Source organism: Cynocephalus volans, chromosome 4 (assembly GCF_027409185.1).
Source record: "Cynocephalus volans isolate mCynVol1 chromosome 4, mCynVol1.pri, whole genome shotgun sequence".
NCBI classification, from domain to species: Eukaryota; Metazoa; Chordata; class Mammalia; order Dermoptera; family Cynocephalidae; genus Cynocephalus; species Cynocephalus volans.
In genome coordinates this window covers 89,788,247-89,801,204 of record NC_084463.1, presented here as the reverse complement: position 1 = coordinate 89,801,204, position 12,958 = coordinate 89,788,247, and the positions used below count along the sequence as shown (strand labels likewise).

Here is a 12,958-nt window from a genome sequence, read left to right as displayed (position 1 = left end):
CATATGTATATACCACATTTTATCTATCCATTCATCAGCTGATAGAAATTTGGGTTGTTTCTACTTTTTGGCTACTATGACTATTGCTGCTATGAACATTAGTGTACAAGCTTTCAATTCTCGTGGGTATATAACATGAAGTAGAATTGCTGGATCATATGGTAACTGTATGTTTTACTTTTTGAAAAATTCCCACATGGCTTTTCATAGCAGCTGCACCATTTTACATTTCCTCCAGCAATGTGTGAGGGCTCCAATTTTTCCCATCCTTGCCAACAATTGTTATTTTCCATTTGTTTTTATTATAGCCATCCTAGTGTGTGTGAAGTGATATCTCCTTGTGCTTTTGATTTACATTTCCATAATGACTAATGATTTTAAGCATCTTTTTGTGTACTTACTAGATATTTGTATATCTTTTTAGGAGAAATGTTTTTCAAAAATTTGCCAATGTTTTAATTGAGTTGTTTGTCTTTTTGATGTTAATTGATAGAGCTTTTCACATATTCTGGATACTAGACCCTTATCAAATTCATGATTTGCAAATATTTTCTTAATTGTGTGGGTTGTCTTTTCACTTTCCTTTAAAGCTCAAATTTTGAGAAAGTCCAATTTATTTATTCTTTCTTTTGTTGCTTGTACGTTTGGTGTCATATTTAAGAAATCATTACTTACTCCAACATCATGAAGCTTTCCTTAGTCAGTTAAGGCTGCTATAACGTAATAACATAGAGTGGGTAGCTTAAGCAACAAACATTTATTTCTCACAGTTCTGGGGACTAGAAGATCTGAATGCCAACATGGTCAGGTTCTGGTGAGGGCTCTCTTCTGGGTTGCACATTACTGACTTTTGCTTGTATCCTCATATGGCAGAAAGAGGGTGAAAGAGCTCTCTGGGTTCCCATTCATGAGGACTCCACCCTTATAACCTGATTGCCTCTAAAGTCCCCATCTCTGAATATCATCAAATTAGGGGTTAAGATTTCAACATATTAATTTGCAAGGGGACACAAACATTCAGTCCATTTCGAGATCTACACATATGTCTCTTTCTAAGAGTTTCAAAGTTTTTGCTCTCATATTTATCTCTCTAATTAATTTTCTGTTAATTTTGTATATGATATGGAATAGGGGACGAAATTCATTATTTTTCATAGGGATATCTAGGCATCCCAGAACCATTTGTTGAAAATACTATTCTTTCCCCCTTGAATAGTCTTGGCACTCTTGTTGAAAATCCATTGACCATGGATGTATAAATTTATTTCTGGACTCTCAATTCTATTCCATTGATATATGCGTCTATCCTTATATAAGTACCATACTCTCAGATTACTGTAACTTTGTAATAACTTTCAAGATTAGGAAACATGAATTCTCCAACTTTGTTCTTCCCTTCCAGATTGTTTTGGCTACTTGAGACCCCCTCGTAATCACACATAAATTTTAAAATCAGCTTTTCTATTTCTGCAAAAATGGCTGTTGGAATTTTGATAGGGATGGCATTGAATCTGTAGATCAATATTGCCATCTTAACAATATTAAGTTTTCCAATCCATGAACATAGGATGTCTTTCTATTTATTTAGATCTTCATAATTTCTTTCAACAATGTTTTAGAGTGTTCGGTGTGAAAGTCTTGCATTTCCCTGGCTAAATTTATTCCTAAGTATAATATTCTTTTTGATGCAATTGTAAATGGAATTATTTTCTTAATTTCATTTTTGGATTGTTTATTGTTAATGTATAAAATACAACTAGATTTCACACATTGTTCTTGCATTTTGCAAACTTGCTGAACTTGTTTATTAGCTCTAATAGTTCTTTGTGGATTCTTTGGGTTTTTTATATATAAGATTATGTAATCTATGAATATATTAACACTCCTTTCTTTCCAATCTAGATGCTATTTGTTTTCAGCTAATTTCCCTACCTAGAATTTCTAGGGCAATTTGAATAGAAATTGCAGGAGTAAACATCTTTATTTCTAATCTTAAGAGGAAAGCTTTCAGTCTTTCATAATTATGATGTTAACTGTGGGGATTCCGTAGATTCCCTTTACCAGGCTGAGGAAGTTTCCTTCTATTCCTAGTTTTTTGAGTGTGTGTATCATGAAAATGGGTTGGATCTTGTCAAATGCTTTTTCCACATCAATTGAGATGATCATTTGAATTTTTTTTCCCTTCATTCAATGTATTACATTGATTAATTTTCAAGTTTTAAACCATTCTTGCATTCCTGAAATAAATCTCACTTAGTCATGGTGTATAATTCTTTTAATGTGCTAGTGGGTTTTGTTTGCTAATATTTTGTTGAGGACTTCTGCATCTACATTAATAGAGGATGTTGTTCTATAGTTCCTTTTCTTGTAGCTTTGGTATAAGAGAGAAATATGAGCCTTTTAGAATAAATTAGAATTCCCTCCTCTTCAATTTTTTGGAAGATTTTGAAAAAGATTGGTATTAATTCTTTAAAAATTTGGTATAATTCACCATTGAAGCCATCAGGTTCTGGACTTTTCTTGGTTGGAAGTTTTCTCATTGATGACTCAAATTCTTTACTTAATAGTCTATCCAAATTTTCTCATTTTTATTAATTCTTTTTTGGCAGATAGTGTGTTTCTAGGAATTTGTGCATTTAATCTAGGTTGTCTAAATTGTTGGCATACAATTATTGATAGTATTTTCTTATATATATTTTTTTATTTCTATACGGTCAGTAGTATATTTCCCACTTTCATTCCTGATTTTATTCATTTGAGTCTTCTTCTTTTTTTAGCAGTCAAGATAAAAGTTTGTCCTTTTCTTTGAGAGCTAGAAGACAAGCTTAAGGGCACAAACATCTGAATCATGAGTGCTCCAGAAGGGAAGGAAAAGGGAAAAGGCACTGAAAACATATTCAATGAAATAATAATGGAAAACTTTCCAAGTATAGGGAGAGAAATGGACCTTCAGATCCAGGAGGCTCAAAGATGCCCAGACAGATTCAATACAAAAAGATCCTCTCCAAGACACATTATAGTCAAACTAGCAAAACTCAAAGACAAAGAGAATCCTAAAAACAGCAAGAGAAAAGCATCAAGTCACCTATAAGGGAGGCCCCATCAGACTAACAGCAGACTACTCAACAGTAACTCTACAGGCCAAAGGAGAATGGGATGATATATTCAAAATATTAAAGGAATAAAACTGCCAACCAAGAACACTACATCCAGCAAGACTATCCTTTAAAAATGAGGAGAAATAGTGTATTTTCCAGACAAACAAAAAGTGTGGGAATTCACCACCACACAACCAACCTTACAAGAAATCTTCAAGGGAATCCTGTATCTGGAATCCAAAAAACAATAATCACCACCATGAATACACACGAAAATACAAAACCCACTGGTCAATCAAAAATGCAAACAAGAAAGAGAAAGAAACTAAATATTAACACCTCAAAAAAACCAATAAACACCAAAGACAGACAAACAAAGGTACAAAAAGGATCAAAAGATATTTAGAACATCAAAATGAAAATCAATAAAATGCCAAGAGAAGGACAACAACACCTTTCAATTAACCCTAAAATTAAATGGATTAAATTCCCCACTCAAAAGACACAGACTGGCTGAATGGATTAAAAAGCTAGACCCAACTGTATGCTGTCTATGAGAGACTTACCTCACCTGTAAAGACATACAAAATAATAGTGAAGGGATGGAAAAAGATATACCATGTAAGTGAAAACCAAAAATGAGCAGGAACAACTATTCTTATATCAGATCAAATAGAATTTAAACCAAAAACCATAACAAGACACAAAGAATGCCATTATATAATGATAAAGGAATCTATCCAGCAAGAAGATATAACAATCATAAATACATATGCACCCAACACAGGAGTACCCACATATATGAAGCAAACACTATTAGACTTAAGAAGGAGACAGACCCCAATATGATAATAGTTGGAGACCTGAACACCCCTCTTTCTCACATTGGACAGATAATCTACACATGAAATCAACAGACAAACAAAGGATTTAAACCACACTTTAGACCAATCGGATTTGGCAGATATCTACAAAACATTTCAAAACAAAACTACAGAATATACATTCTTCTCATCAGCACATGGAACATTCTCCAGTATACACCACAAATTAAACCTCAACAAATCTGAAAAAACTGAAATCATTTCAAGTATCTTCTCAGACCCCAATGGATTAAAATAGAAATCAATACCAAGTAAAACTCTGGAAACTATTCAAATACAGGGAAATGAAGCAACACGCTCCTGAATGACCTATGGGTCTAAGAAGAAATTAAACAGGAAATCAAAAAAATTCTAGAAAACAACAAAAATAAAGACACATCAAATCAAAACCTGTGGGATGCTGCAAAAGCAGAACTAAAGGGAAGTTTATTACAATAAATGCTTACATCAAAAGAATAAAAGGATTTAAAATGATCAACCTAACATTATACCTCAAAGAACTAGAAAAACAAGAACAATCCAATCCCAAAGTTAGTAGAAGAAATGAAATAATTAACATCAGATCAAAACTGAATGAACATGGACCCAAAGAACAATACAAAAGATCAATGAAACAAAAGGTTGTTTTTTTGAGAAGATAAACAAAATAGACAAATCATTAGATAGGCTAACTAAAAAAAGAAGAGAGAAGACCCAAATACCAAAAATCATAAATAAAACAGGAGACATTACAACCTATATTACAGAAATACAAGGGAATCATTAGAGCTAATTATAAACAACCATATGACAACAAATATGAAAATCTGGAGAAAATGGATAAATTTCTGGATACATACAAACTACCAAGATTGAACTAAGATGAAATAGAAAATCTGGACAGAGAGGGGAGGAGGGTAAGGTGTGGGCCGTCCTCCAAGGCTACAGTACCACTGGGGCTGCTCTGTGTGTGGTGGTACCAAGCAACCCAGCTCTGGCCCACCGTCGCAGGGGCGCACAGGCAGGCCAACCACCAGAGGGACCCAGTGAGGCGAGCACTGGACGGGCGATCTCTGGTGCAGCACCTTCCTCCCACCAGTGTCCAACCCAGGGAGAGGGGAAGCTACCCACAGTGCTGCCTGAGGATGCCCCTCCATGGGTGCCCATCCGCGCCCTGTGTGGCCATTGCTGTTGTGGCTGGTGCAGCCTCGGAGCCCCCAGCATGAAGCAGAGTGTTCTGCGGAGAGGGAAGATGCTTCCATCCTCAGGAGATGATGAAGATGGGGAGGACGAGGCTGAAGACACAGTTGGTTTGCTGATCAAGACCCTCGACATGAATGACCCCAAACACCTGCCTCATGTATGGCTGTATCTGAAACAGCACATGACCTGGATATTAACCCTTATCTAAATGCAGAGTCTCAGATCTCCCAATAGCTTTCAAACCCATCTGGCAATTCTGTGGTATCTTTTCAAATGATTACTCATCCAAGCACAGATGGGATGGACCACCTTTTACTACCCAGATGGATAAGACATATTGACAAGATACAAGCATATGTGTATATCCACTTGCATTTGTCTAATGTGCACTTAGACATTTGGAGAGAGGTTGGGTTTTGTATACATACAAACGAGAGGGGAATCTGTGAGAAGTATTTGGAGTCATACACTTTTGCCCTTGTAGAGAGTGCAGAAAACATTTAATTTGGAAATGGGAGGTTTAAAATTATCTATAATTGAAGTATTTTATAAAGACTGAAGACATGTAAATCCTTCCAGACAAAATTGTTCCTGGGCTTTCAGCTTCATAGTATTCATAACTTATAAAGTTTTATGGAGTATTTCTTCTATTATAAAGGCAATATTTGTCATCTTTTCTTAAATAGAAGTCTTTGCACACACACAGAAATTAATAATAAATTCCAAATGTGTGACAAATAAATGTGTGATATGTGGGAAAATGAACAGCATGGTAAATACTGTGTTTTCTCCCTGATCCAATAAAATAAGAAGTTATATTTAAAAAAAGAAAGAGGGAAAACTGTGGAATATACTATAAAGCATCTGTACTTCACAGGGCCTGGTTTTCCAAAGCCTTGCAGGTTCAAATATTGACCTTGCAAGGACAGGAAATTTTCCCCAGGCTAGTGAGTCTCTGTTGCAAGATAAGAATTGTGGCACAGCAGGGTTGCTGGTTCAAAGACAGACTAGATACTGATTGCTATGTAAAGATACTGAGAAATTGCTGTAAGATCACTTAATTGTCTACTGGAATGTCATCTGGCTTGTTTCACTGAAAGTTATCAGCCTATATTGTTAAACTATAATCCCCCCCTATGTTCTACTCCTGTAACTTCCTGGTCTGGAAAATAAATACAGGAAGAGAACCCCAATTCAGCATTAATTTCCCAAGGAAGGGTTTCCTCTTGCTGGAGGGTCCCAGGGAAGTTAACCATTTTGGGGTCTCTCACTGCTCAGAAGAGATGGGCTTTGAGTAATCCTTTGCATCTCCATTACCCAGGGGAAGTGGAGTGACAAATCTGTGGGGAGGCGAAGCAACACAAAGCAACAGAAAACCTGAACAGACCAATAAAAAGCAATGAGATTGAAGCAATAATCAGCAGTCTCCCAACAAAGAAAAGCCCAAGAGCAGATGGCTTTACTGCTGAATTCTACCAAACCTTTAAAGAGAAATTAATACCAATTCTCTTCAAACTATTCCAAAATACCAAAACAGAGGTCTTCCTCCCAAACTCATTCTATGAGGCCAGCACTACCTTGATACCAAAATGAGACAAAGATACAACAAAAAAGATACAACAAAAACTACAGGTCAATATCTTTGATGAACATAAACACAAAAATCCTCAACAAAATATTAGCAAACAGAATACAACATATCAAAAAAATTATACACCATGATCAGGTGGGATTCTTCCCAGGGAAGCAAGGATGGTTCAACATATGCAAGTCAATAAATGTGATATACCACATCAACAAAATCAAGGATAAAAATTATCTGATTATCTCAATATACATAGAAAAAGCATTTGACAAAATTCAACAACCCTTCATGATAAAGACTCTCAGCAAATTAGGTATAGAAGGAAAGTATCTCAACACAATAAAACCATACACAACAAACCCACCACTGACATTATGCTGAATGGAGAAAAGCTGTAAGCTTTTGCCTGAAGAACAGAAGTAAGACAAGGATGCTCACTCTCACCACCCCTATTTAATATAGTATTAGCCAGAGCAATCAGGCAAGAGAAAAAAAAGGGGGTATCCAGATTTGGAAAAGATGAAGTCAAACAGTTCCTATTTGCAGATGACATGATCCTACATAAATAAAAAGCTAAAGAATCTTCAAAACACTCTTAGAGCTGATAAAAAAATTTCAGTATAATTATAAGATACTAAATCAATATGAAAAAATCAGTAGCATTTTTATACTCTGAAAACAAACTAACGGAAAGAGAAATCAAGAAAACAAGCCCATATACAATAGTCACCAACAAAATAAAATTGCTAGGAATCAATTTAGCCAAGAATGTGAAAGATCTCTACAATTAGAACTAAAAATCACATCTGAAAGAAATTAAAGAGGACACAAAATTATGGAAAGACATTCCATGTTCTTGGACTGGAAAAATTAACATTGTGAAAATGTCTGTACTATTCGAAACAATCTACAGGTTCAACAAAATCTCCATCAAAATACCAAAGACATTCTTCACAGAAATAGAAAAAAAAAAACATAACATTCATATGGAACAAAAAAAGACCCCAAATAGCCAAAGCAATCCTAAGCTAAAAATATAAAGCTGGAGGTATTACACTACCTGACTTCAAATTATACTACAAAGCTATGGTAACCAAAATATCATGGTATGGTAACCCACATAAAAAAACAGACACTTGGATCAATGGAACAGAATACAGAACCCAGAAATCAATCCACATCCTTATAGTCAATTGATCCTCCACAAAGGCAACAAGAACATACACTGGGGAAAAGACTGCCTCTTCAAATAATTGTGCTAGGAAAACTGGACAACCCTATGTAGAAAAATTAAACTAGACCTGTACCTCTCACCATATACCAATATCAATACAACACAGATTAAAGACTTAAATATAAGACTTGAAACTATAAAACTAAAAGAAAACAGAGTGGAAACGCTTCAGGAAGTAGGACTGTGCAAACACTTTAGGAATATGACCCCAAAGCACAGGCAACAAAAGCAAAAATGCATGGGATTATATCAAACTAAAAACTTCTGCATAGCAAAAGAAACAATTAGCAGAGCAAAAAGAATGGGAGACAACCAACAGAATGGGATAAAATACTTGCAAACGGTGCATCCAAAAAAGGAATAATATCCAGAATATACAAAGAACTCAAACAATTTAACAGTAAAAAAAACAAATAACCCAATTTAAAAATGGACAAAAGAGCTGAATAGGCATTTCTCAAAGAAAGATATACAAATGACCAGCAGATACATGAAAAAAGGCTCAACATCACTTAGCATCAGAGAAATAAAAATCAAAACCATTTAGATAGCATCTCACCCCAGTTAGACTGGCTATCATCAAAAAGACAAAGAATAACAAATGCTGGGGAGGATGCAGAGAAAGGGGAACCCTCCTACACTGTTGATGGGACTGTAAGTTAGTGCAGCCGTTATGGAAAACAGTGGAATTTCCTCAAACAAATACAGATTGAACTGCCATATAATCCAGCAATCTCACTGCTGGGTAGATAACCAAAAGAATGGAAACCATCATTTCAAAGGGATACCTGCACTCCCATGTTTATTGCAACTCCATTTCCAATAGCTAAGAGTTGGAACCAACCTAAATGTCATAGACGGACAGCTAAATAAGAAAAATGCGGTATAGGACCCATGCTGAGGTGAGCCCAGTAGAATTGTGTGGCTAGAAGCAGCCCCACCCTCCTGCTTGGACCCAGAGGGGAGCACTAGCCCTCAAAGTCTGACCTGCCGAGGTGAGCCCAGCAGAACTCTGCAGCACTAGGGGCTCATCCTATGACCACAGATTCTGGAACAGGACCCAAGGTGGTTTAACATAACCACCACCACACCTACTGTCAAGCAAAGACAATTCACCACCACAATAGCAACCAGGGCCACTACACAGCCAAACTCAGTGAAATAGAAAAAGCAAACCCTCTACCAAATGACCAAATGTCAAGAAAAAAAATACTAGAAGAACAAACAAACAAGAAGAAATGACACCAGCAAAAGTATACAGTAATGCTCCAAAATCAGACTCCATGGAACAGGGAATCCTTGAAATGTCTGAAAAAGAATTCCATGCAATGATCTTAAGAAAACTTGAAGAAATAAAGGAAGACTAAATTAGAGAACACAATGAAACAAGAAAAAATATCCACAATATGAAGGAAGAAATCTACAAAGAAGTTAATACCTTAAAAAAGGGGAGTAGCAGAACTTCTAGAAAGGAAAGATTCACTCAATGAAATAAAAAAACACAACTAAGAGCTTGAGCAACAGGGTAGAGGCAAGCAGAAGAAAGAATTTCAGAGCTTGAGGATGGTCTTTTTGAAATAACTCAGCCAGACTAAAAAAAGGAAAAAGGGTTTAAAATAATGAGGAAAATCTAAGATAGATAGCAGACAACCTCAAGCACTCTAACATTTGAATCATGGGTATTCCTGAAGGGGAGGAGAAAGGAAAAGCTTTGAAAACTTATTCAAGGAAATAGTAACAGAAAACTTCCCAGGTGTAGGGCAAGATACAGACCTTCAGATCCAAGAATCTCAAAGGTCCCCAAACAGATACAATCCAAAAAGATCCTCCCCAAGACACATTATAGTTAAATTTACAAAGATAAAGATAAGAGAATTCTACAAAGATAAAGAGAGAATTCTACAAGCAGCAAAAGAAAAGCATCAGGTCACTTATAGGGGAACCCCCATCAAACTAACAGCAGACTTCTCAACTGAAACCCTACAAGCCAGAAGAAATTGGAATGACATATTCAAAATGCAAAAGAAAAAAATTGCCAGCCAACAATTCTTTACCCAGCAAGGCTCACCTTCAGAAATGAGGGAGAAATACTGTATTTCTCAGACAAACAAAAGTTGTGGGAGTTCACCACCACACGACCAGCCCTGCCAGAAATTCCCAAGGGAATCATTCATCCAGAATCTGAATAATGGTGACCACTATTACAATACCCAACAAAGACCAAAACCCACCATTTAAACAAAAATGCCAGCAAGAAAGAGAAAGAAGCTAAATTGTCCCACCTTAAATACCCAACTAACATTGAAGTAGAGAAATAAAAGGAGAAATACTGAGCAAAAGATATTTAAACCATCTAAACAGGAAGCAATTAAATGACAGGAATTAAGCAACACTTGTCAATAACTACCCTAAATGTGAATGGATTAAACTCCCCATTCAAAAGATACAGACTGACTGGAATAAAAGGCTAGACTCAAGTATGTGCTGTCTTCAAGAGAGCCATCTCACCTGTAGAGACACACATAGACTAAAAGTGAAGGGATGGAAAAAGATATACCATGCAAATGGAAACCAAAAACGAGCAGGAGTAACCATTCTTATATCAGCCAAAATATACTTTAAATAAAAAAACATAAAAAGAGACAAAGAAGGCCACTATATACTGATAAAGGGATCTATCCAGCTAGAAGACATTACAATCATAAACATGTATGCACCCAATACCGGAGCATGCAGATATGTAAAGCAAACACTCTTAGATCTAAAGAAAGAAATAGGACCTAATATATTAATAGTGGGTGATCTGAACAACCCTCTCTCAGTATGAGACAGATCTCCCAGGCAACAAGTCAACAAAAAGACACAGGATTTAATCCACACCTTAGACCAACTGGACTTGGCAGATATATATAGAACATTTCACCCAACAAATAAAGAATACACTTTCTTCTCATCAGCTCATGGTACATTCTCCAGGATAGACCACATATTAGGTCACAAATCTAGTGTCAGAAAATTTTTAAAAATTGAAATCATTCCAACTATCTTTTCAGACCACAATGGACTAAAATTGGAAATAAACTATAAGGAAAACTCTGGAAGCTATATAAATACATGGAAATTAAATAATAGGCTCCTGAATGACCTATGGGTCCAAAAAGAAATTAAACAGGAAATCAAAAAATTCCTAGAAACTAATGAAAATAAAGATACATCATACCAAAACCTGTGGGATACTGCAAAAGCAGTATGAAGAGGCAAATTTATTGCAATAAATACTTACATCAAAAGAATGGAAAGACTTCAAATAAATGACCTAACACTATGCCTCAGAGAACTTGAAAAACAACCACAATCCAAACCTAAAGGTAGTAGACAGAAAGAAATAATTAAGATCAGAGCAGAAATAGAGACCCAAAAAGCAATAGAGAAGATCAACAAAATAAAAAGTTGGCTTTTCAAGAAGATAAATAAAATAGACAAACAGGTTAACAAAAAAGAGAAGAGAGAAGACCCAATAACAAAAATAAGAAATGAAAAGGGAGACATTACAACTGATACTGCAGAAATAAGAAGAATCATTAGAAACTATTATAAACAACTGTATGACAACAAATATGAAAATCTGGAAGATATGGATAAGTTTCTAGACACATTCAAACTACCAAGACTGAACTAAGAAGAGATAGAAAACTTGAACAGAACAATAACAAGCAAGTAGATTGAAGCAGTAATTAGCAAACTCCCAACAAAGAAAAGTCAGGGTCCAGATGGTTTTACAGCTGAATTCTATCAAACTTTTAAAGAGGAGCTAATACCACTTCTCCTCAAACTATTCCAAACAATTGAAACAGACACTACTCTCCCAAACTCATTCTATGAGGCCAACATAACTCTGATGCCAAAACGAGATAAAGACAAGACAAAAAAAGAAAATTTTATGCCAATATCCTTGATGAACCTAGATGCTAAAATCCTCAACAAAATAGTAGCAATCAGAATACAGCAATATATTTAAAAAATTATACCCTATGATCAAGTGGGATTCATCCCAGGGATGTAAGGATGGTTCAACATACGAAAGTCAAGAAATGTGGTACATCACATCAACAAACTCAAGGACAAAGACCATATGATTAACACAATAGATGCTGAAAAAGCATTTGACAATATTTAACATCCCTTCATAACAGACTCTCAACAAATTAGGTATAGAAGGAAAATATCTCAACACAAAAAAAGCCTTTTATGACAAGACTGCCACCAGTATTATTCTGAATGGGGAAAAACTGAAGGCCTTTCCCTTAAGAACAGGAACAAGACAAGGATGCCCACTCTCACCACTTCTGTTAGAGGTACCAACAAGAGTGATCAAGCAAGAGAAAGAAATAAAGGGAATCCATATTGGAAAAGATGAAGTCAAACTTTCTCTATTTGCAGATGACATGATACTATATACAGAAAAACCTAAAGACTCTATCAAAAAAATCCTAGAGCTGGTTAATAACTTCAGTAACATTGCAGTGTACAAAATAAATGCCCCCAAATCAGTAGCATTTATATACTCAAATGATGAATTAACAGAAAGAGAAATAAAGAAAGTAAGCCCATTTATTATTATCACAAAAAAAATAAGATACATAGGGATCAATTTAACGAAGAAGGTGAAAGACCTCCACAATGAAAACTACAAACCACTTCTGAAAGAAAATAAAGAAAACACAAAAAGATGGAAAGATATTCCATGCTCTTGGGTTGGAAGAATTAACATTTTGAAAATGTCTATACTACCCAAAGTGATCTATTGATTCAATGCAATCCCCATTAAAATACCAATGACATTCTTCACAGAAATGGAAAACACAACCTTACCTTTCATTTGGAAAAACAAAAGACCATGAATAGCCAAAGAAATCCAGAGCAAAAAAAAATAAAGCCAGAGGCACAACACTACTTGACTTCAAATTATACTACA

At 35.4% G+C, this 12,958-nt stretch overlaps 1 protein-coding gene across 1 annotated transcript in view; it reads right to left on the bottom strand.

The window, feature by feature from the left end:
- Positions 1–12,958, bottom strand: part of DLG2 (discs large MAGUK scaffold protein 2) — a 2,032,915-nt gene that overhangs the window by 1,974,548 nt on the left and 45,409 nt on the right. The window lies entirely within an intron of this gene.